Source organism: Erinaceus europaeus, chromosome 17 (assembly GCF_950295315.1).
Source record: "Erinaceus europaeus chromosome 17, mEriEur2.1, whole genome shotgun sequence".
Taxonomy (NCBI): Eukaryota; Metazoa; Chordata; class Mammalia; order Eulipotyphla; family Erinaceidae; genus Erinaceus; species Erinaceus europaeus.
In genome coordinates, this window is record NC_080178.1 from 41,701,441 (window position 1) to 41,723,568 (window position 22,128).

At 43.2% G+C, this 22,128-nt stretch overlaps 1 pseudogene; it reads left to right on the forward strand.

Annotated features, from left to right (window-relative positions):
* The window catches only part of LOC132533701 (NADP-dependent malic enzyme, mitochondrial-like), a 62,609-nt pseudogene that overhangs the window by 32,715 nt on the left and 7,766 nt on the right, over positions 1–22,128 (forward strand).

Below are 22,128 nucleotides of genomic sequence, written 5' to 3' on the forward strand. Positions count from 1 at the left end.
CAGGTTCAATCCTCCACATCACCATAAGTTAGAGCTGAGCAGTGCTCTGATAAAAATAAAATAAGTATGAAACCTTTATTAGAATGTGACTTCAGGAATGAACCCTGGTCCTCGCACATTTTTGAGACCACTGAGCTGCTTCTCTGGCCAATTTGTTCATTCTTTAAGAGAGGGAGCGAGACAGAGAGAGAAAGAGAAAGGGAGAGAGACCATCATCCATAGACTTCCTTCTTTTTGGTGCTGTCTGTGGTGATCCCTAGAGCTGGGGCCCTAGGACCTCATACCCAGAAAGACATTAGCTTTACTGGTGAGACTTCTCCTGGCCCCAGTCTGACACACTTTGAGTCAACTACAAGCATCCAGCCCTCCCAGTGCAGAGCTTTGTGTTCTTGAAGAACCTATCATATCATAGATGATACTCCTTCCAAACACACCAAGGCAGCTACTCACCTGGGTGTGGTGAGCAGCTTTCTTTCACATGACAGGAAAATGTTTAAGAACACAGACTTTAAAGTTGGAGTGGCTTGAGCACACACTGCCTTTGCAAGAACCAAATGTCTCTATGCCTCAGTTTTCCCTCAGTAAATGGAGGGATGGATTTACAATGACAGTACCTACCTCCTACCCCATAAACCAATGATTGACTCCAGTTTTCATGGAAACTCCTCAGTTTTTCCTGACTTCCACCCACAAGCAACCCACCTGACTTAGGCTGGCTGATCCCTAGAAGGTCTGACATTTGCCTGGGGGAAGTGTCTGGAGCTTTCTGGTCTCCCAGACACATCTATCATAACAGGACATAGATGCTATCTGAGACTCTCACTTCCTGCTGCCTTCCAGGAGTGTGTGGAAAGCATAGGTGATGACCTGGGGCTGGAATTCTTTGCTTATAGGAGAAAAAAATAGCATGGTACTTGCCATCCAGGTGGGAGTTTGAATGTCCCTTCCATTCACCTTGAATGAGGGAGTCCTGGAAAATGCACCCTCACTGTTAAGTGCTGTGAGGCCAGCAGAACTTAATTTTGAAATCTTTGAGTTAAAACTGTGATATTCAGAGACAGCGGTGAAATACAGCAAGATGAATGGGGGTGATATGGAGGGTTGTAAGTTGCACCAGGCTTTCTGAACATAATTGGCCAATATGCCTGAAGAGACTTAAATTTGCCTAAACATTTCTAGGACATAGGCTTTATGAAGACAAAGATAGTTCGTCTGTTTTCAAGTTGTTTGTTTTTGCATGACTAGTTTAGAAGGTTACTGAACACCTATAGGTGCTTATTAAGTAGCTCAGCCTGTTAGGATTCTATTGCATTGTGTTAGGCGACAGAAGCTACAGGTTCACCCCTGGCACCACTTTATGCCAGAGTTGAGTAGTGCTCTAGTCTCCCCAACCACACACTCCACCCACCTGTCATTTTTTTCACTCATAATGGGTAAATAATATTTAAATTTAAAAATATGGGGGATAGCACAAGGTTATATGGAAGACTTTTACACCTAAAGCTGTGAAGTTTCAGGTTTATTCCCCACCACCACCATAAACCAGAGCTGAGCAGTACTCGGCATTAAAAATTGATAAAAATAAATAAATGAAATTTAAGTAAGTTCATTTTAAAATATGCACTTTCGTCTCCTCTCCCGGATCAACTAGGAATAACAAAGGAGAACACCCGGACCGAAACAAGACAGGACTAGAATGACCACAGAAACCCAGTAAATCACCCGTGAGTACAAACACGCGTGGCTGGTGACAGAGAGGAGAGAGGGACCTAAGGAGAGATTGAGTGACTGCTAACAGTTCGACAGTCAGTGGAGACACTACCTCCAGTCTGCTCCACCAACAAGGGGACAGCTGAAGGGAGGAAAGGACTCCCAGAGACTCACCAAGTGCAACTCTGAGTCTCCATTGCTACTACCCTCAGAATCTGGAGCAGCAACAGGGAGGGACACCAGGGGACAGAGATCTAACCGGGAAACTCAGGAGAAGACCTATACCTCGGTGGCATAGCTGAGGGGCTGTGAAAGTCTCTTTGCATAACCACTGGATTATCTCTGCCACACCCTGCTTTATCTCTTGGTCAGGAGTCAGTGATTAAGCTAAGAAGCCTATTGATAGTTTAAAAGCCCTCAGGCTCCCATAGCCTACAGGGGAAAATAAAAAAAAAGGCTTTTACACCATTGAACTCCAACTCAGGGATTGAAAAAACTGTTAACTTATATAAAATGGTTAAAACAACAAGAAAAAGTATTGGAGACTCGAACCAGGACAAGAGTCCAGCTAAAAGTCCTCCAGAGGGTGAAGCACAAAACAACGAGTTCAACATCCAAACATTAGCTAAAGAAATAATAACAGGAGTAAGTAAAGAATTTGAAAAAATTGTAATCAGAAACGCAGGAACAACAAATGAGAATATGGAAGAAAATTCTAATTATCTCATGGTTATTAGAGAGCTGAAAGCTGAAATCGCTGAGCTAAGAAGGCAACTAGCTGAACAAACTAAAACAGTATCAGAGCAGGGCAACAAAATAGATGAACTCCAGAAAGCAGTAGAGGGCAGAGAGAATAGAATCAATGAGGCTGAAGACAGAATTAGCAAGATTGAGGATGAATTAGAGACAACTAAAACAGAAGTAAGAGATCTCAAAAAGAGATTAAGAGATACTGAAAACAACAACAGAGTCCTATGGGATGACTTCAAAAGAAACAATATACGCATTATTGGCTTACCAGAGGAAGAAAGAGAAGGGGAGGAAGAAAGCGTTCTCCAGGCCATAATAGCTGAAAATTTCTCTAGTCTAGACAACACAGATTCAAGAAGCCCAGAGGGTCCCAAACAGAAATAACCGAGACCTAAAGACACCAAGACAAGTCATACTTAGATTGGAAAGGAATAAGGATAAAGAAAGGATCCTCAAGGCTGCAAGAGAAAAACAAAGAATCACCTACAGAGGAAAACCCATAAGATTAGCAGCAGACTTCTCCATACAAACACTACAGACCAGAAGAGAATGGCAAGATATCTATCGAGTGCTCAATGAGAAAGGCTTTCAGCCAAGAATACTATATCCTGCTAGATTGTCATTCAGACTAGATGGAGGCATCAAAACCTTCTCAGACAAGCAACAGTTGAAGGAAGCAACCATCATGAAGCCTGCCCTGAAAGAAGTTCTGATAGGTCTCCTATAAACAACCAGACCACCACAAATAGGACATATATCAAAACACTCTAAAACTCTACAAGAATGGCGTTAAAATATCTTCAATCTTTGATATCAATATATGTCAATGGCCTGAATTCACCTATTAAAAGACACAGAGTAGGAAGATGGATCAGAAAACACAACCCAACAATATGTTGTCTATAGGAAACTCACCTAACGCAACAAGACAAACACAGACTTCAAGTGAAAGGATGGAAAAATATTAAAGCCAATGGCCCACAAAAAAGGGCAGGAACAGCTATTCTCATATCTGACATGATAGACTTTAAAATAGATAAGATTAAAAAAGATAGGAATGGACACTACTTAATGCTCAGAGGATCAGTCAATCAAGAGGACTTAACAATTATTAATATCTATGCACCCAATGAGAAGCCATCTAAATACACCAAACTTCTACTGAAAGAGCTACAGCAATATATTAACAGTAACACAATCATAGTAGGAGACTTCAACACCCCACTATCTGAACTTGACAGATCATCAAGGAAGAAAATCAGTAAAGACATAAGGGAGCTAAATGAAGAGATAGATAAACTAGAACTATTGGACATTTTCAGAGTCCTTCATCCCAAGAAACTGGAATACACATTTTACTCAAATCCACATGGATCATTCTCAAGGATAGACCATACGTTAGGCCACAAAGACAGCACCAGCCTATTCAAGAGCACTGAAATAATCCCAAGCATCTTCTCAGACCACAGTGGAATTAAACTAACACTTAACAATCAACAAAAGATTAGTAACAGTCCCAAAATGTGGAAGCTCAACAGTACACTTCTTAACAACTTCTGGGTCAAAGAGGAAATCAAGGAAGAAATCAAAATGTTTCGAGAGTTCAATGAAAATGAAGACACAAGCTATCAAAATATTTGGGACACAGCTAAAGCAGTCCTAAAAGGGAAGTTCATAGCTATACAAGCACACATTAGGAAACAAGAAAAGGCACAAATAAACAGCCTGATTGCGCATCTTAAAGACCTAGAAGAAGAACAACAAAGGAATCCTAAAGCAACCAGAAGGACAGAAATCACTAAAGTTAGGGCAGAAATAAATAACATTGAGAATAGGAAAACCATACAAAAGATCAATGAAAGTAAATGTTGGTTCTTCGAAAGAGTAAACAAAATCGACAAACCTTTAGCTAGACTCACAAAACAAAAAAGGGAGAAGACCCAAATAAATCGGATAGTAAATGAAAGAGGAGAAATCACAACAGACACTGCAGAAATTCAACATATCATGCGAGGCTTCTATGAACAACTATATGCCACCAAGCTAGAGAACCTGGAAGAAATGAATGATTTTCTAGATACCTACCAACTTCCAAATCTAAGTAAAGAGGAAGTGGATAACATGAACAGGCCCATCACAGCTAATGAATTGAAACAGTTATTAAAAATCTCCCCAAAAATAAAAGTCCTGGACCAGATGGTTTTACAAATGAACTGTATAAAAACTTTCAAAGAAGAACTAATACCTCTACTTTTAAAAGTCTTCCAGAAGATTGAAGACACTGGAATACTCCCTGCCAGTTTCTATAAAGCCAACATCACCTTGATACCAAAAGCAGACAGGGACACAACCAAAAAAGAAAACTACAGACCAATATCTCTGATGAACATAGATGCAAAAATATTGAACAAAATTCTAGCCAACCGGATACAGCAGTATATCAAAAAAATTGTTTATCATGACCAAGTGGGGTTTATCCCAGGCATGCAAGGTTGGTTTAATATACGTAAATCAATCAATGTGATCCACCACATCAACAAAAGCAAGACCAAAAACCACATGGTCATATCAATAGATGCAGAGAAACCCTTTGACAAAATACAACATCCCTTTATGATCAAAACACTACAAAAAATAGGAATAGATGGAAAATTCCTGAAGATAGTGGAGTCTATATATAGCAAACCTACAGCCAACATCATACTCAATGGTGAAAAACTGGAAGCATTTCCCCTCAGATCAGGTACTAGACCGGGCTGCCCACTATAACCATTACTATTCAACATAGTGTTGGAAGTTCTTGCCATAGCAATCAGGCAGGAGCAAGGAATTAAAGGCATACAGATTGGAAGAGAAGAAGTCAAACTCTCCTTATTTGCAGATGACATGAATAGTATACATGGAAAAACCTAAGGAATCCAGGAAGAAGCTTTCGGAAATCATCAGGCAATACAGTAAGGTGTCAGGCTATAAAATTAACATTCAAAAGTCAGTGGCATTCCTCTATGCAAACACTAAGTTAGAAGAAATTGAAATCCAGAAATCCGTTCCTTTTTCTATAGCAACAAAAACAATAAAATATCTAGGAATAAACCTAACCAAAGAAGTGAAAGACTTGTATACTGAAAATTATGAGTCACTACTCAAAGAAATTGAAAAAGACACAAAGAAGTGGAAAGATATTCCATGCTCATGGATTGGAAGAATTAACATCATCAAAATGAATATATTACCCAGAACCATCTACAAATTTAATGCTATCCTCATCAAGATCCGAAGCACATTTTTTTGGAGAATAGAAAAAAATGCTACAAATGTTTATCTGGAACCAGAAAAGACCTAGAATTGCCAAAACAATCTTGAGAAAAAAGAACAGAACCGGAGGCATCACACTGCCAGATCTCAAACTGTATCATAGGGCCATTGTCATCAAAACTGCTTGGTACTGGAACATGAACAGACACACTGACCAGTGGAATAGAATTGAGAGCCCAGAAATGAGGCCCCACACCTATGGACATCTAATCTTTGACAAAGGGGCCCAGACTATTATATGGGGGAAGCAGAGTCTCTTCAACAAATGGTGTTGGAAAAAATGGGTTGAAACATGCAGAAGAATGAAACTGAATCACTGAATTTCACCAAATACAAAAGTAAATTCTAAGTGGATCAAGGACTTGGATGTTAGACCAGAAACTATCAGATACTTAGAGGAAAATATTGGCAGAACTTTTTTCCGCATAAATTTTAAAGACATTTTCAATGAAACGAATCCAATTACAAAGAAGACTAAGGCAAGTATAAACCTATGGGTGTACATCAAATTAAAAAGCTTCTTCACAGCAAAAGAAACCACTACCCAAATCAAGAGACCCCTCACAGAATGGGAGAAGATCTTTACATGCCATACATCAGATAAGAGTTTAATAACCAACATATATAAAGAGCTTGCCAGACTCAACAACAAGACAACAAATAACCCCATCCAAAAATGGGGGGAGGACTTGGACAGAATATTCACCACAGAAGAGATCCAAAAGGCCGAGAAACACATGAAAAAATGCTCGAAGTCTCTGATTGTCAGAGAAATGCAAATCAAGACAACAATGAGATATCACTTCACTCCTGTGAGAATGTCACACATCAGAAAAGGTAACAGCAGCAAATGCTGGAGAGGGTGTGGGGTCAAAGGAACCCTCCTGCACTGCTGGTGGGAATGTCAATTGGTCCAGCCTCTGTGGAGAACAGTCTGGAGAACTCTCAGAAGGCTAGAAATGGACCTACCCTATGATCCTGTAATTCCCCTCCTGGGGATATATCCTAAGGAACCCAACACATCAATCCAAAAAGATCTGTGTACACATATGTTCTTGGCAGCACAATTTGTAATAGCCAAAACCTGGAAGCAACCCAGGTGTCCAACAACAGATGAGTGGCTGAGCAAGTTGTGGTATATATACACAATGGAATACTACTCAGCTGTAAAAAATGGTGACTTCACCGTTTTCAGCCGATCTTGGATGGAAAAAATCATGTTGAGTGAAATAAGTCAGAAACAGAAGGATGAATACGGGATGATCTCACTCTCAGGCCGAAGTTGAAAAACAAGATTAGAAAAGAAAACACAAGTCGAACATGAAATGGAATTGGAGTATTACACCAAAGAAAAAGACTCTGGAGTGGGTGGATGGGTGGGGAGAATACAGGTCCATGAAAAATGATGAATGAAATAGTGGGGGTTGTATTGTTAAATGGGAATCTGGGGAATGTTATGCATGTAAAAAAAAAAAAAAGAAGTAGAAACGCAAAGCAGAAATTGACTGAGTTTGGAGTATGGCACCAAAGTAAGAAAGCAGAAGTACACTAGAGTTTGCAGTGAGTACCCTCCCTAATACTTCCTCTCCACTTATCCAATCTTTGGGTCCATGATTGCTCAACAATTTGTTTGGCTTCGTATGTTAACTCTCTTTTCAGTCACCAGTTTCCAGGTGTCCTCAGGATGCCGGCAAGACTTCCCTGGATTGAAGACCCCACCAATATGTCCTGGAGCTCAGCTTCCCCAGAGACCCACCCTACTAGGGAAAGAGAGAGGTAGACTGGGAGTATGGACCGACCAGTCAACGCCCATGTTCAGCGGGGAAGCAATTACAGAATCCAGACCTTCTACCTTCTGCAACCCACAATGACCCTGAGTCCATGCTCCCAGAGGGATAGAGAGTGGGAAAGCTATCAGGGGAGGGGATGGGATATGGGGATTGGGTGGTGAGAATTGTGCGGAGTTGTACCCCTCCTACCCTATGGTTTTGTTAATTAATCCTTTCTTAAATAAAAAATAAAATAAAATATGCATTTTCAATGAGTGGATGAATTCGTGAATATATGGGTCTTCAGTCTAAGTTAGTTTATAGTAGCCCAAATTCAAGAAAAATCAGAAAGGCAAACCATTCATCATAGTATGATTTATAATAATCAGAACTTGGAATCAGTTAAAATATACATAATGAGGCACTTACTCATCAGGTAGAGTGGTTTTCAGCTTTTTAACAGTCTCAGGTGAAAATTTTGCATATGGAAAAATGACTACACTATTTAAGTAGAAAATAAAGAATATAAAATTTTCACCTGCAAGGAGTTGGGCGGTCGTGCAGCATATTAAGTAAACATGCTGCAAAGCGCAAGGACCGGCATAAGGATCCCGGTTCAAGGCCCGGCTCCCCTCTTGCAGGGGGTGTCTCTTCACCGGTAGTGAAGCAGGTCTGCAGGTATCCAGCTTTCTCTCTGCCCTCTGTCTTCCCCTCCTCTCTCCATTTCTCTCTGTCCTAGATAACAATGATGTCATCAACAACAACATTAACTACAACAACAATAAAAGACCACAAGTGCAACAAAAGGGGAATAAATAAATATTAAAAAGTTTTTTTTTTTTTAATCCACCTGCAGGGGAAAGCTTTGCAAGCAGTGAAGCAGTGTTGCAGGTGTCTCTCGCCTTCTCATTTTATTTTTTTTTATTATTTTTAAATCGTGATTTAATATTGATTTACAAAATTACATGTCAACAGGAGTATAATTCCACACTGTTCTTACAACCAGAGTTCTGAATCCCAAGACCCTCCATTGCAAACCACTGAGGTTCTCAAGACATGGGTTAACTATCATCTCTACAGCTGTCTACATTTGTACATAGTTTCCCCGTTTTTCTTCCAATCCTCTCTTCCCCCTCCAAGTCACATATAACCCTATTACTACATCCAAATATCTCTCCCCTTTTTGTCCTCTCTCTCTCTCTGAGATCTGATGGAGCTGGAGTTCAGAGCCTTCTTATCCTCTTCCTCCTATCACTTCTCCCCCACTGGGAGTAAGGATCAGTGTTGTTTTGGGATGCAAAAGGTCGGAGTTCTGGCTTCTCCACAGGATTTGGGTGTTGGCAGGTCAATCCATATCCCCAGCCTGTTTCTATCTTTCCCTAGTGGGGTAGAGCTCTGGAGAGGTGAAATTCCAGGACAGATTAGTGAGGGTGTCTGCCCAGACAACTCAGGGTGGAATTATGGTAGCATCTGCCACTTAGTGTCTGGTAGGTGGCAGGACATAAAATGAGACAAAATGGTTAATGAACCAAATACAGTAGATAAAATTATGGATTTTAGGGTGGAAGAAAGCTCAGAAGTCCATTTTAGGCATGTTTCTTGAGGCCCACAGCTATGGTAGTTTTTGCTTGAGTTTGAAATTGCTAGCATGAAATTGGATAAAAACATTGAGAAAATGGTGTCAGAGTAGAGAAAGGAGAGGAGAGGAGAGAAAGCGATCTGCTGCTTGTAGCTCCGCCTCCGGACGTCGAATAGACACTTCTTTTATGCAGCCCACAAGAGTTAGGAAAACCTTTAAGCCACCACATCTTTCATTGGTACAGCCACTCAGTAGTAAGCTTTGGGGAAGTCTTTTTTCTCTCACAACATAAAAGAAATGAACCCTTTGTGACAGGTCCCTGATACCCTGCCCCAGGCCTCTCCATCCCAGGACAGTACTCACCAATACATACCATGAGCTTTGAAGCAACCATGTGGAATTTGATTTTATCTATCTATCTATCTATCTGTCTGTCTATCATTCTCTTTCCTTCTTTTCTTCTTGTCTTTTTTCTTTTTGACTATTTAATTTTCACTGAGGCAACATTGGTTGACAAGGCTGTCTGCTTCAGGGATATGCTCTCATAACTCTTCCCAGTGAATGTCACTATCTTTTTTTTTTTTTTAACTGTTAACAATTAAAACAAAAGAGGGTTCAGATGGTGGTTCACCCAGTAGAAAGCACACATGCACGGAACACCCAGGTTCAAGTCCCTGGTCCACATTGGTAGGGAAGCTTTGCAAGCAGTAGAGCAGTGCTGTTGGTGTTTCTCCTCTGTCTGTATGTCTCTTACCTTCTATTCAGAAAAAAGAAAAAGAATATGGCCTCTGGAGTGGTGGAGTTATGCAGGCACTAAGCCCCAGTGACAACCCTGGTGGCAGAAAGAAAGAACAGAAGGAAGAGAGGTAGGGTGAAAGGGAAAGAAGGGAAGGGGAGGAAAGGAAAGAAAGAAGAGAAAGGAAGGATGGCAGAAAGAAAGGAGAAAGATGTCTGATTGAGTAGAAAGGCCACTAACTTGGATGGATGGGTCCCGCATGTATGTTAGGCTTGTCATTATGGATCTGTTGCCTGGCTCATTAGTAGGGCTTGCTGTTGAGGAGGTTATTGTGGCAGTTGGCTAATAAAGTAGCCACTCTGAAAGTTTCATTTCTGGAACTGTCTGGAGCCATGCTGTCAGACTGCTTCCCCACCCACAGACTAGGAAGGACACTGCCAGCCACTCAGACAGGCAGTGGTTCCCAGACTGGGTCATATATGAAGACTCTAAGGGTCTTTTTTTTTTTTTTAAAGGAAGCAATATTTTTATATTTATTTATTTATTGGCTAGAGACTATCAGAAAACTAGAGGAAAGGGGGGTGATAGAAAGGAAGAGAGACAGAAACTCCTGTAACACTGCTTTACCACTCACAGAGCTTGTCCCACTGCAGGTGGGTACTGGGGGCTTGAACCTGGGTCCTTGCACATCATAACATGTGCACTGAACCAGGTGTGTCACGATCTGGTCCCTAAGCCTCCAAGTACCCAGACTTTCAGCCCCAGAATACTGACCCAAGGGGCATGTCCATCTGAGAACTCCCCAGGGGATTCTAAAGGGCATCCAAAGGAGGTGTTAACCCAGAGAACATTTTAGGAGTTAGGGAGGATTGTTCAGACTAACAGAAAAATAAGGCAGCTCTATAAAATCAGAGAGGAGACCAAGCAGTGATGCATCCCATTGAACACCCACATTACCATGTACAAAAGAACCCAGGTCCCCACCCTGATCCCCACCTGCAGGGGGTGGAGGGGAGTGGGGAAATGCTTCACAAGCAGTGTCTCTCTCCCTCTCTATCTCCTCTTACCCTCTCAATTTCTCTCTGTTCTCTCAAAAAAAAAAAAAGCCACTAGGAGCAATAGACTTATCATACAAGTACTGAACCCCAGTGATAACCCTGGTGGCAATAAATATTTTAATTAAAATAATAATAATAATAACACATTATTATCAGTGGTGATCCTCATCGCAGGAGGAAGGAAGACCTGGAACTTCAGCTGCTCAAAGTCACTGGACTGATTATTCTGACCTTCTGTGTGTCCTGTCTGGTCCCTGTCTCCAGGAGAAGATCCCCACCTTCTGGGTCCACCTCGCTGGGTCCAGAGATGGGGCTGAAGCCCCAAAGTGGATAACTAGGAACAGCATAGCTGAGGAATTTTGCAGACAGTACAAGGGGGTGAACTTGAACTTGACAGAACCCACATACTCTTCCACACTCAGCCTCCCCTGTTCAGAAAATCTCCCAGACAGGTCTGTCCGTCTGTCTGCTTCCCTCTTGATGTTCACTGCTTGCTTTTTTTTTAAATTATTAGTTTAGTTTTGTTTCTTGAACCAATCCTCCCAAGCCACCAAAGACCTGTTGCAAGGTGGAGGAGGAAGGCACTGTAGCCCATCACCTTCCTCTGCCAGGCTGAGCTGAGTGATGAGGGCCCCATGGGAGTCAAGAACAATAGGTTTACAAACAGACTCTTGGAAAGCAGGGAGCTGCCCACAGGGAATTCTGTCCAAAGAATGATTCACCAGCCTTTCAGAGCACTTCCTTTGTTTGGACAGGATACCATCTGTTGTATGCTTAATGCTATGGCTCAACCACTGGCACTGGGCCAGAGCTGAAGAAGGGGCCTAAGGGGGATTTAGAGGGTCTGTCAGCAAAATTCCATCTGATCCCCCAATCACTGACATACTCTGCAGGAGAGAGCTGGTTGCAAGAGACAGGATAGGGTGGGGCCACTTACCCTGGGGCTTGACTCATGGGTTTCAATCACTGGATGGACTAGCTCTTATTAAAGTACAGTTTTGTATGCAAGAGAGAGATCATCTGATCACTGCTCTGACCCACAGAGAATTCAAGTCCTGCACTCTGCCATTTGAGCTACTTCCCCTGCCAATAAGTTATCATATATTTTTCATTTTATTGAGAGAAAGACAAGAGCTCTGCTCAGCCCTGACTTTAGGTGGTGCTGGGGGTTGAACCTGGGACCTCGGAGACTCCAGCATGAAAGTCTTCTGCATGAACATTGTGCTGTCTCCCTTCCCCCAATCCCACCCCTAGTCAGTATTTTTTAAGGGAAGGTGGAGATTTACATACAAAAAATAACGTATAAGATGTACATGAGTGGAAATTTTTTGGCATACCAAAAGAAAAGCTTGTATTTGGGGAGGCAGGGAACACCCTACATGCTCCTATGAGTGTGGACACAGGGACTGGAGTGTCAGGGAACTGGCAGGCTTCATGTAGATGCATTCCTATTTCCCACTGGAGCCAGAGGGGGATGAAGTTTCGCAACTCCAACAGGATGTCCTGAGCTTGAGACCCTTCAGCTAAAGGCAGAGCTCCCTGGCAATGGAAACAAATGGACCTGAGTTTCCTTTTGATCAGCCCTTGACCTTTTCTTCCCTTGGTCCTGACCATCCTGGCTACAGCAATCAAAAAAAGAGGTGTAGGGAGAATTTCCTAACCCAAAAGGGAAATGTGTGTATGCAGGCATGTGGCCCAGACCTTTCCTCAGATAATCTTGCTCTCCTATTGACTTGTGAAATTCCCTCAACCTGATGTCCCCTCAAGCTGACCAAAGCCTCCATCCCAAAAGAGAAGCTTCTTGAAAGAGGCTGCAAAGGGCATAGGTGTCCTCAACGGTTCTAGAGTGAAGCCTCATTGTAGAATAGCTTCAATGAAAGTACAGGCTGCCTGTTCAGCAAAGAAGCTCAGCACCAACCAACTGGTCTACCCAGCTCCAACTTAGACCCCTTCTCTGTGTGAGTCCACTGCACTGGATGGGATTCCTTTAAATTCTCCTACTAGAATGTCCTCAGAGGTTTAAAAAATGTTTTGTTTGTTTATTCATGGAGTTGAGAGAGAGAACCAAAGCATCACTCTGGATACTGCTATTCCAGAGATGGAACTTAGAATTCATGCTTGATAGTAGTGCACCTTATAGCAGCATCTTCTGAGACACAGAGATCCCGGGCAAGCTGAGAGCACTGAGTGCAAAATGCATCCTGGAGCCTGTTGACCTCTCCCACCTGGTGAAAGGTCAGGGGGGAACGAAGGTCATGGTCCACTTCATCCTAAGAGCACTTTCACTGGGGCCAAGCATTAATGCACCCACTGAGCACACACATTACCAGGTGCATGGATCCAGGCTCAAGCTCACGGTGGTCCCAACCTGCACAAGTCATAAAGTAGTACTGCAAGTGTTTTTCTTTCTCTAGCCCTCTCTATCTCCTCTGTCCCTCTCAGTTTCTACCTATCCAAGTATACACGTTCTAGTATTCACAGAGCCTTTCAGTAACTGGCAGCTAGCACATGACTTTTCCCCCTCCTTCATAGCAAACTCTTGCTTCCTTTTTCAAGTCCTCCCAAACATCTTCACCTCTGGCCACCTGCCCCAGTGTCTGTCCTCCCCTGGCTGTTTCTGTTTATCCCTGTGGCTCTGCCTGGGCTTAAGCATGGAACAGACAGATTCATTGGCTGCTAGTGACTTACAAGCTATGTCTTCTCTATGTGTCACTGTCACTCATCTTTGGATCTCTGTTCCTACCTGTTACTACTACCCACCACTACCACCACCATGCTCCTTCCCCTCCCCTCCACTGCCCTGCAGTCTTCCCTTCCACACCCTCACTGATGACCTCTGAGCAGGGGACCTCTCAGACTCCCAGTTCCACGCATTTTGTTGTCTCTAAGATTGGCTTCCTGTCACCAGGACATATGTTTCCTCACCACCTTCTCTCCTCACTACTTCACTCTGTTCTCTTTAAAACTCTAGTTCTTGGCACCAGGAGTCTGTGAGTTCTGTCTAGCCAAGCTTCTGAGATGACTAAGGGGACAAAAGTAAACCTGGTCCACTTTGTAAAAAACAAGCCAGCAGGGTCTTTTTCTCTTACTGTCTCATTCATACTTACACATAAGTCACCTATTTGAGTGGGCCACTGGGTCAGAAACATACCAATTGCAGGCTCTTATGTATAAGGAATACTTGCTTTGGATAAACCAGAAACTCATGTTAGAGCAGAGCTGTGTTCCAAAAGGCATAATGCCCAAAGGTCCATATTATGTTCAGGCTGTCTACATGTTTTCTTATTTTATAAAATGGTGGTGTGAGGGGGGTCTACAGCATGCTCATAGCTTTGAAAGAATGTTGTGACATGTTAAGTGTGACTTCTTTAGATGGGAAGGGGGTATTCAAACCCTCTGCGATTATTATTTTTGGAATCATAAACATTCCAGTAGAAAAAGAAACCCCTTTGTAGCCAGCTCATTCTGAGTTTTCTTGTCACTTTTTACGGTTGTCACATAACAGCTAAAACCACATTGACCTCCCTTACTCTAGATGGAAGCATCTGGGAGTTGCCAAATGAGAATTTTCAAATGCTGAAGTCATCTGATGTTTGGGCTGGGGTGTCAGGTTCAGCAGAAATTTTCATCTTTGGGAGCCTTTCTGATTCTTCTGTTGCTTATAAACTGTGCCATTGACTGTGATAAGATCCCGTCAGCTTTTCAATGAGCATTCGCTTGTCTGCATGAACACAACATGTTTCTTCTCCAGCTGTTTGCACACCTTATCCTCTCCAAGGAGAAGATCTGGAAACATTCCCCCATAATCTTTAGAATTTCACTTTATTTTCTCTTGCAAGAAAAAAAAGCCGCTAAAGTGGTAGATAATGTTTGCACATAGGACCAAAGCCGCTAAAGTGGTAGATAATGTTTGCACATTTCAGGAAACATCAAAATGTCAAGAAACCTGTTTTAGCTTCTTCTGTGTTAACAGAGATGTATCTTCTTTTTTAATTTTTTATATTTTATTTATTTATTTTCCCTTTTGTTGCCCTTGCTGTTTTTGTTTTCAATTGTTGTTGTAGTTATTAATGTTGTTATTGATATCATCGTTAGATAAAACAGAAAGAAATTGAGAGAGGAGGGGAAGACACATAGGGAAAGAGAAAGACAGACATATGTAGACCTGCTTCACACCTGTAAAGTGACTCCTATACAGGTGGGAAGCCAGTATGACAAGTCCTTGCACTTTGAGCCACATGCACTTAACCCGCTGTGCTACCACCTGATTTCCAGAGATCTACTTCTAAAGGGATTACTGTCTTAAGAATAATTCCCAGGAGCTCCACTTCCTCAGAGCCCTGCCCTAATAGGGAAAGAGAAAGACAGGCTGGGAGTATGGATCAACCTCTCAACGTTCATGTTCAGTGGGGAAGCAATTACAGAAGCCGGACCTTCCACCTTCTGCACCCCATGGTGACCCTGGGTCCATATTCCCATGGGGTTAAAGAATAGGAAAGCTATGAGGGGGATGGGATATAGAGATCTGGTGGTGGGAATAGTATTCCTCTTATCCTATGGTATTGTCAGTGTTTCCATTTTATAAATAAATACATTTTAAGAAGAAAACAAAGTGAATAACTCACACCCAGGGACCAGGCAATGGCACACTTGGTTAAGAACACACATTACAGCGCACACAAACAAAGGTTTAAGCCCCTGGTCCCCAACTGTAGGAGGAAAACTTCACAAGTAGTGAAGCAGTGCTGCAGGTGTCTCTCTGTTTATCATCATCATCATCATTATCATCATCATTATCATCATCATCATTATTATCATTTTACCAGTATACTGAATAACTCTGGTTTGTGGTGGTGTGGTATCAGTGAAAGTTCACGGCACCAGTATGCTGGGCTAGCTTTGTAGAGGGAGACAGATGACCAGGGACACATGGCTGAGCAGGGAAGCAATATTTCTACAGGGCCCCCCTGACTCTCAGGCATTAAAAACATTTCCTCACTGGTTCTAAGAGGACAGGTTCCCTTTTGCCAAAAAATGTGTGGAATGGAGGTTTTTGTCAGCAACAGAAAGCCTTTGTTGCAGAGTTGAAGATACAGACACACCCCTCCCCACCCCCCACCCCCGATATCATTAAGAAGTTTTCCTTTTGTGTTTGACCCAATGTCAAGAATCTCAGTCCAATGTTTTCTGTTTGAGTGGGTTTTGTCAGTCTCTCTTGTCTAATTCTATTTGAGGAGAGTTCTAGGGGTCACTCACTCCTTTGCAGGCTTAGATAAAGCCTAAGGGACATTTACTTTCTCCTAAGTGGAATGGTCTTGGTTTCTTTTTCCTCTCATGTAACTTAATTCTGAAAGTTGAGAGTTTTTTTCTGGCTCCTGATGGAAACTTCAGATGCTGCTGTGATTAACAGGCCTCTTTTGGGTGGAGATAGCATTGCCTGTAATTCCCCTTATGAAATCTCAGCAGACCAGATTCTAAGAAATGCACCATATGCCAGCACTTGAGTTCAAACCCCCAGTCCCCACCTGCATGGGGAAGCTTCATCGGTGGTGCAATAGTGCTATAGGCTCTCGTCTAAGTATCTTGCTCTGCCTCCCTCCCTTCCTACTTATCTCTATCACTTTTCCTCATGATCTCTTTCTCATCTCTATCAAAAAGAAGGGAAGAGTGACAAGAGAAGAAAGAGGGGAAACTGTGGGTGCCTCTGGTCATAGCTGCCACATGGTTGTTGTATTCACTTCCTAAAGTTACCTCAACAAAATGCCCAAAACTCTGGCCAGAAAGGTGGATCCACAGGGAGAGCATATGCCTCCAAGCATGAGGCTCTGGGTTTGATCCCCAACACTACACAACAGCACCATGGACAGAGACAAAAGGGATTCATGAGTAGCAGGGCATGGCTTTACCCTCCCCCCACACACTCTCTTTCCTTCTCTCTCTCTCAAATATATAGTAAAAATTGGGTCGCATGCATGAGCAGTATTCCATTTTGTAAATAGACCACAGCTTTTCTAGCCACTCAACTGTCATTGGACATCTGGGTTAGTTCTGGGTTTGAGCTGTAAAAAACTATGCAGCTGTGAATATATGTGTTGTTTTCGCCGGGGCTGGCTTCACAGTTGGGTAACAGACGACCAGAAACACACGGCTGAGCTGAGAATGCAGTTTAATCTTTATTTATGAGCGGGCAATGTGCTCCTCCATCTTTCTCCTCCAGAGGAAGCGTGGAACTCAGCAAGTACATAGGAAAGGGCATGGGGAGAAGGAAGAAACTAGCAAGGGCTAAACCAAATTTCCCAGTGGGGGAGAGTGAGACCAAAGCAATATAACAGAAAAGACTATGTAAATAGACCACAATGTCAAGCAATGTAACAGAAGCAGAACTAGATCCCAGAAGCAGAACTAGAAGCATACCAACATATATGTGTATAAAGATCTCTTTGGAGCTGGTGTTTCTGTGTTCTTTAGCTAGATCCCTAGGAAAGGAACTGATAGATCAGAGGACATATCTGTTTCTAGTGTTCTGAAGTGGGGCTGGGTGGGGGCACACCTGGTAGAGCACACACATTACACGGAGCCTGGTTTATTTTATATGTGTCAACAACTATAGTGTACACCATTATCCCCCAATAAAATGATTTAAAAGATTTATAAGAAGAATCAAAAGAATCTCCAAACTGCTTCCCACAGGGCTTGGATTTGCATTCTCCCAGCTGTATAGAAGGCTTTCCTCCTCCCCATCCCCTTGCCAGCACTTGGTGTTTCTGTCCTTTCTGATGTCTGCCATCCTCACAGCTGGCATCTCTTTGTTGTTCTTACTTGCATTTCTCTGATAACCAGTGACTAAATGTTTATTCACATGTCTATTGGCCATCAAGATCTCCATCTATCACAAGGAGATAAGAAACTGTCCTCAGGTGTCAGTAACTATCCTGTAAACCATGATTTCTCCCAGGAAAATTGCTTGTGGTGGGGGATGGACTACAGAGCTGGCTCAGAGGCAGAGCACATGCATGAGTTTGATTCCTCAGTATCTTGTTTCTGAAAAATACATCAGAAACTTGTGGCTTCAAACAGTGAAATGTCTCATCTCACTGCTGGAGGCTTGCATCCTGGAATGAAGGTAATGGTAGGGTCATGAGCTTTCTAAAAGCTATGGGGGGGGGGTCCTGTCTTGTCTCTGTAGCTTCTGAACTTCACAAGTAAGCCTAGTCCCTGTTTAGTTTGTGGATTCTGCTTCATTCACCCAGTCTGCCATCATCACTACATGTCCATTTCTCCCTGTGAGTCTCTCTCTTCCCCTCTTCTCGGGAGACAACCAACAGACTAGATGACAGTGCCTCTTACCTTGAATGTGTTGGCAAAAACCCAATTTCTTTTTTTTTTTAAATTTTTTATTTAAGAAAGGATTAATGAACAAAAACATAAGGTAGGAGGGGTACAACTCCACACAATTCCCACCACCCAATCTCCATAACCCACCCCCTCCCATGATAGCTTTCCCATTCTCTATCCCTCTGGGAGCATGGACCCAGGGTCATTGAGGGTTGCAGAAGGTAGAAGGTCTGGCTTCTGTAATTGCTTCCCCGCTGAACATGGGCGTTGACTGGTTGGTCCATACTCCCAGTCTGCCTCTCTCTTTCCCTAGTAAGGTGTGTCTCTGGGGAAGCAGAGCTCCAGGACACATTGGTGGGGTCTTCAATCCAGGGAAGCCTGGCCAGCATCCTGGTGGCATCTGGAACCTGGTGATTGAAAAGAGAGTTAACATACGAAGCCAACAATTTGTTGAGAAATCATGGATCCCAAGCTTGGAATAGTGGAGAGGAAGTGCTAGGGAGGTACTCACTGCAAACTCTAATGTACTTCTGCTTTCAGAAAAACCCAATTTCTAAGTAATATCACTGGTATTAGGGTTTCCACATGTCAGTTAGCTGGATCCAGTTCCTCCGAGGGGTTCGCAGGAAATATCTGGATATAGTATCACTCTCTAGCAAAAGTAACCCTCCTCCATCCTCATTTATGGACTGCTAGGTCATGCCCCTGGCACATTTTATCCCATGTCATTCTCATTTTGAGGTGACTCTGATCATATGTCCAGAGGCTTTATTCACTCAAAACAAAAATAAAAACAGAAACATAAGAAAAGATGTAGACCGGTGCACTTGTGTGTATGTTAGTGTCCTGGATCCAGAAAGCTCACAAGTGCCCTGTGGAGGGTGATTATAGGGTAGGCTATGGGGGTGGCACCAGTGAGAAGACAGGTATTTTCTGGCCCTGCAGAATAAAAAGTCTAGTTGGGAGGCTGTTTGCACTCAAGATGTGGCTTCCTAAATGATAACCTCTAGCCAGGCCTGAGAACAGAGTATGGTGATGTGCATGCCTGGGTTCTGGTGCCCTCTGGTGACTGTGGCTGTGTCTCTTCTAGTGGGCTGTTTATCACCATTCATGACTAGGGCCACATTGCCACCATGCTCAACTCCTGGCCTAAGTGTGACATTAAGGTAGGGTTCTTCTCTTCTGTGCTGTTGTTTTGTGGTGTACTGGGTCCTCTCAGCCTGGAACAGAAAGAAAGCCACTGCAGCACTAAAGGGAAGAGTCAACACAACTGTCCCAGTTATGACAGGCTCACACACCTGTCATAGCTATGCAGGGAAAGGCCTGACAGAGGGAGAGTGGGCCAGAGCAAGGCTTCCAGGGATATCAGGGGCTAAGGGTCTGAACCCATATCCTGGTGCATGGTAACCTTGGTTTCTCTGAAGGATGATGACAGATGGGTTCCCTCCACTGAGCCTGCAGCAACCAAAAACCCTCAGAGGGGAGTCGAGGGGACAGAGGACCACGCTGGCTCAGATAGGCTGGCATCCAGAGAAGGACCACTGCAGGAGCACTCCCCTGTCTTGCAGGCTGTGGTGGTGACAGATGGGGAACACATCCTTGGCTTGGGGGACCTGGGCAGCTATGGCTTGGGCATCCCTGTGGGAAAACTGGCACTATACACAGCATGATGGGGGTGTCTACCCACACCGGTGCCTGCCTGTGATGCTGGATATGGGCACCAACAACCAGATAATGCTCCCAATCTGGGTCACAAGGGCAGGGATGCTTCTGCCTCAGGGCACCTCCTCTGCACAGGCCACACAGGAGAAGGAGAGAAAGAGAGAGAGAGACACAGGCAGAAAGAGAGAGATGCCAGGTCAGGCAACATATGTAGATGTCAGGCCAGGCAACATATGTGTCCAGCAATGAAGTAGTTACAGAAGCCAGAACTCCTTTGTTCTGTCTCCCCAAAAGAATTTTGGTTCATACTCCCAGAGGGGGGAAATGTTAAGGGAAGATGACCTGAATTCCACTGGGACCTGAAATGTTTGTCACCAAGAATCTTTATTTCTATACCATCACTGAGAGGGAAGAGAATCTCAAAAAACAGAGGAAGTCAGGTACTGTTTTGCTTCTCTGGGAGAAAAGAGGGAAAAGGAAGGACATTTGGAAAAAGTAATAGGTGTAAATGTGACTTAGAAAGGAAGTGAATAAATAATAGAAATGAATAAAAGTGGGCAAAAAATAAAACTACATACACACATATATAGACACACACACACATACACACACATACACAGAGAGAGAGAGAGAGAGAGAGAAATATATACTCAACCCACACCTATGACCTCAGAACTATGGCAATTTCTGCAGTAGATGGATGGAAACACAGAACTCTGGTGGTAGGGATGGTATGGAATTAGACCTCTATTATCCTATAATTTTGTAGCACACTATTAAGTCACTAATAAAACATCAAATTAAAAGGAATCAGGAAAAGAAGCCAGACCAAGTAAGACAAGGGCCTGGCCCAGGTGTGAGCCCCACACCAAACAGGGATGCTTGGCACTAAGGGAAATTCAGGTGCTGTGGTATCTTTTCTCCTCCTTCACCACCTCCTCCTTCTCATTCCTCTCTCTCTCTCTCTCTCTCTCTGTCTCTCTCTCTCCCTCTCTGAAAAACTTGGTCCTGGGCAATGAAATTGTGCATGCCTTAGTCCTGGTTCCAAAAAGCTAAAGTCATGGGGAACATGAAGAGAAATGGTGAAAGTGGTTCCCATTCTAGACTCTTTTCTTCAGTCGTTTTTCCACCAAAGCCATCCTTAAGTCCAAAGATACCTTTCCCAGCCACTAGAATTCAGCTGTTTGCTTGTCTGTCTGTCTGTTTGATTGTTTTACCAGGGCACCAATCAGCAATGGCTAAGGATTGAACCTGTGACCTTGGAGACTCAGGCATGGGGTGTTTTTGGTATTACTATTAAGCTGTCTCCTTTGCCTCCCCGCCCAAAGGTGTCATTTGATTGGATGCTGGGTCTATCCAGAGTTCCATAAGGAAATTCCCTCCCACAACCGGACTTAGGAAGTTTCTCATCTCCTGGCCAATTAGAAACCTGGTTCTAGCACTGAGTATCTATGGATCAGTGTTTGTGTTCCATCCTGATTATCTTCTTACGATAAATTCTTAGAAACATAAGGCTGGGAGGGATAGCACAGGGATTCTTCACAAATACTTTCCTGCTTGAGGCTCTGAGGTCACAGGTTCAACCCCCAATCACACCATAAACCAGAGCTAAGCAGTGTTGAAGGGGAGGTAGAAAGAGAGAAAAGAAAGAAGGAAGAGAGAGAGAGAGACACACACAGAGAGAGACAGAGAGAGAAAGAAATGAAGGAAGGAAGGAAGAAATAAAAGGAGAAAGGAGAAGAAAGATCCTGCAGGTGTGGAGGGGAGGCAAACGTTAGAAGCTGTACTCCAGTGTCTCTCTTCTGTCTGACTCTCTCTACCTCTGAACCTGTATCTAAAAGAAAAACAGTTGTGGAGAGAGGCAGACAGTGGTGCACCTGGTTTAGCACACACTGCAGTGTGCAAGGTTCTGGGTTCAAGCTCCTGGTCCCCACGTGCAGGGGCAAAACATCACAAGTACTGAAGTAAAGCTGCATGTGTGTCTCTGTCTCTTTCCTTCTCTATCTCCCTCTCCCCTTTCAATTTCTCTCTGTCTCTATAGATAAAAAAATGAAGTTATAAATTACAAAAAGGAAGAAAAACAATTGATTGTCGGAACCAGCAGTTTTGTTGTGCAGGCACTGAGCTCTGAAACCAACGCTGTGTCAAAATTTAAACAAAGAAACAAATAACTGAGCTGGCTTGGAGGAGCCCCCTAGGCTGGAAGCTTAGCCC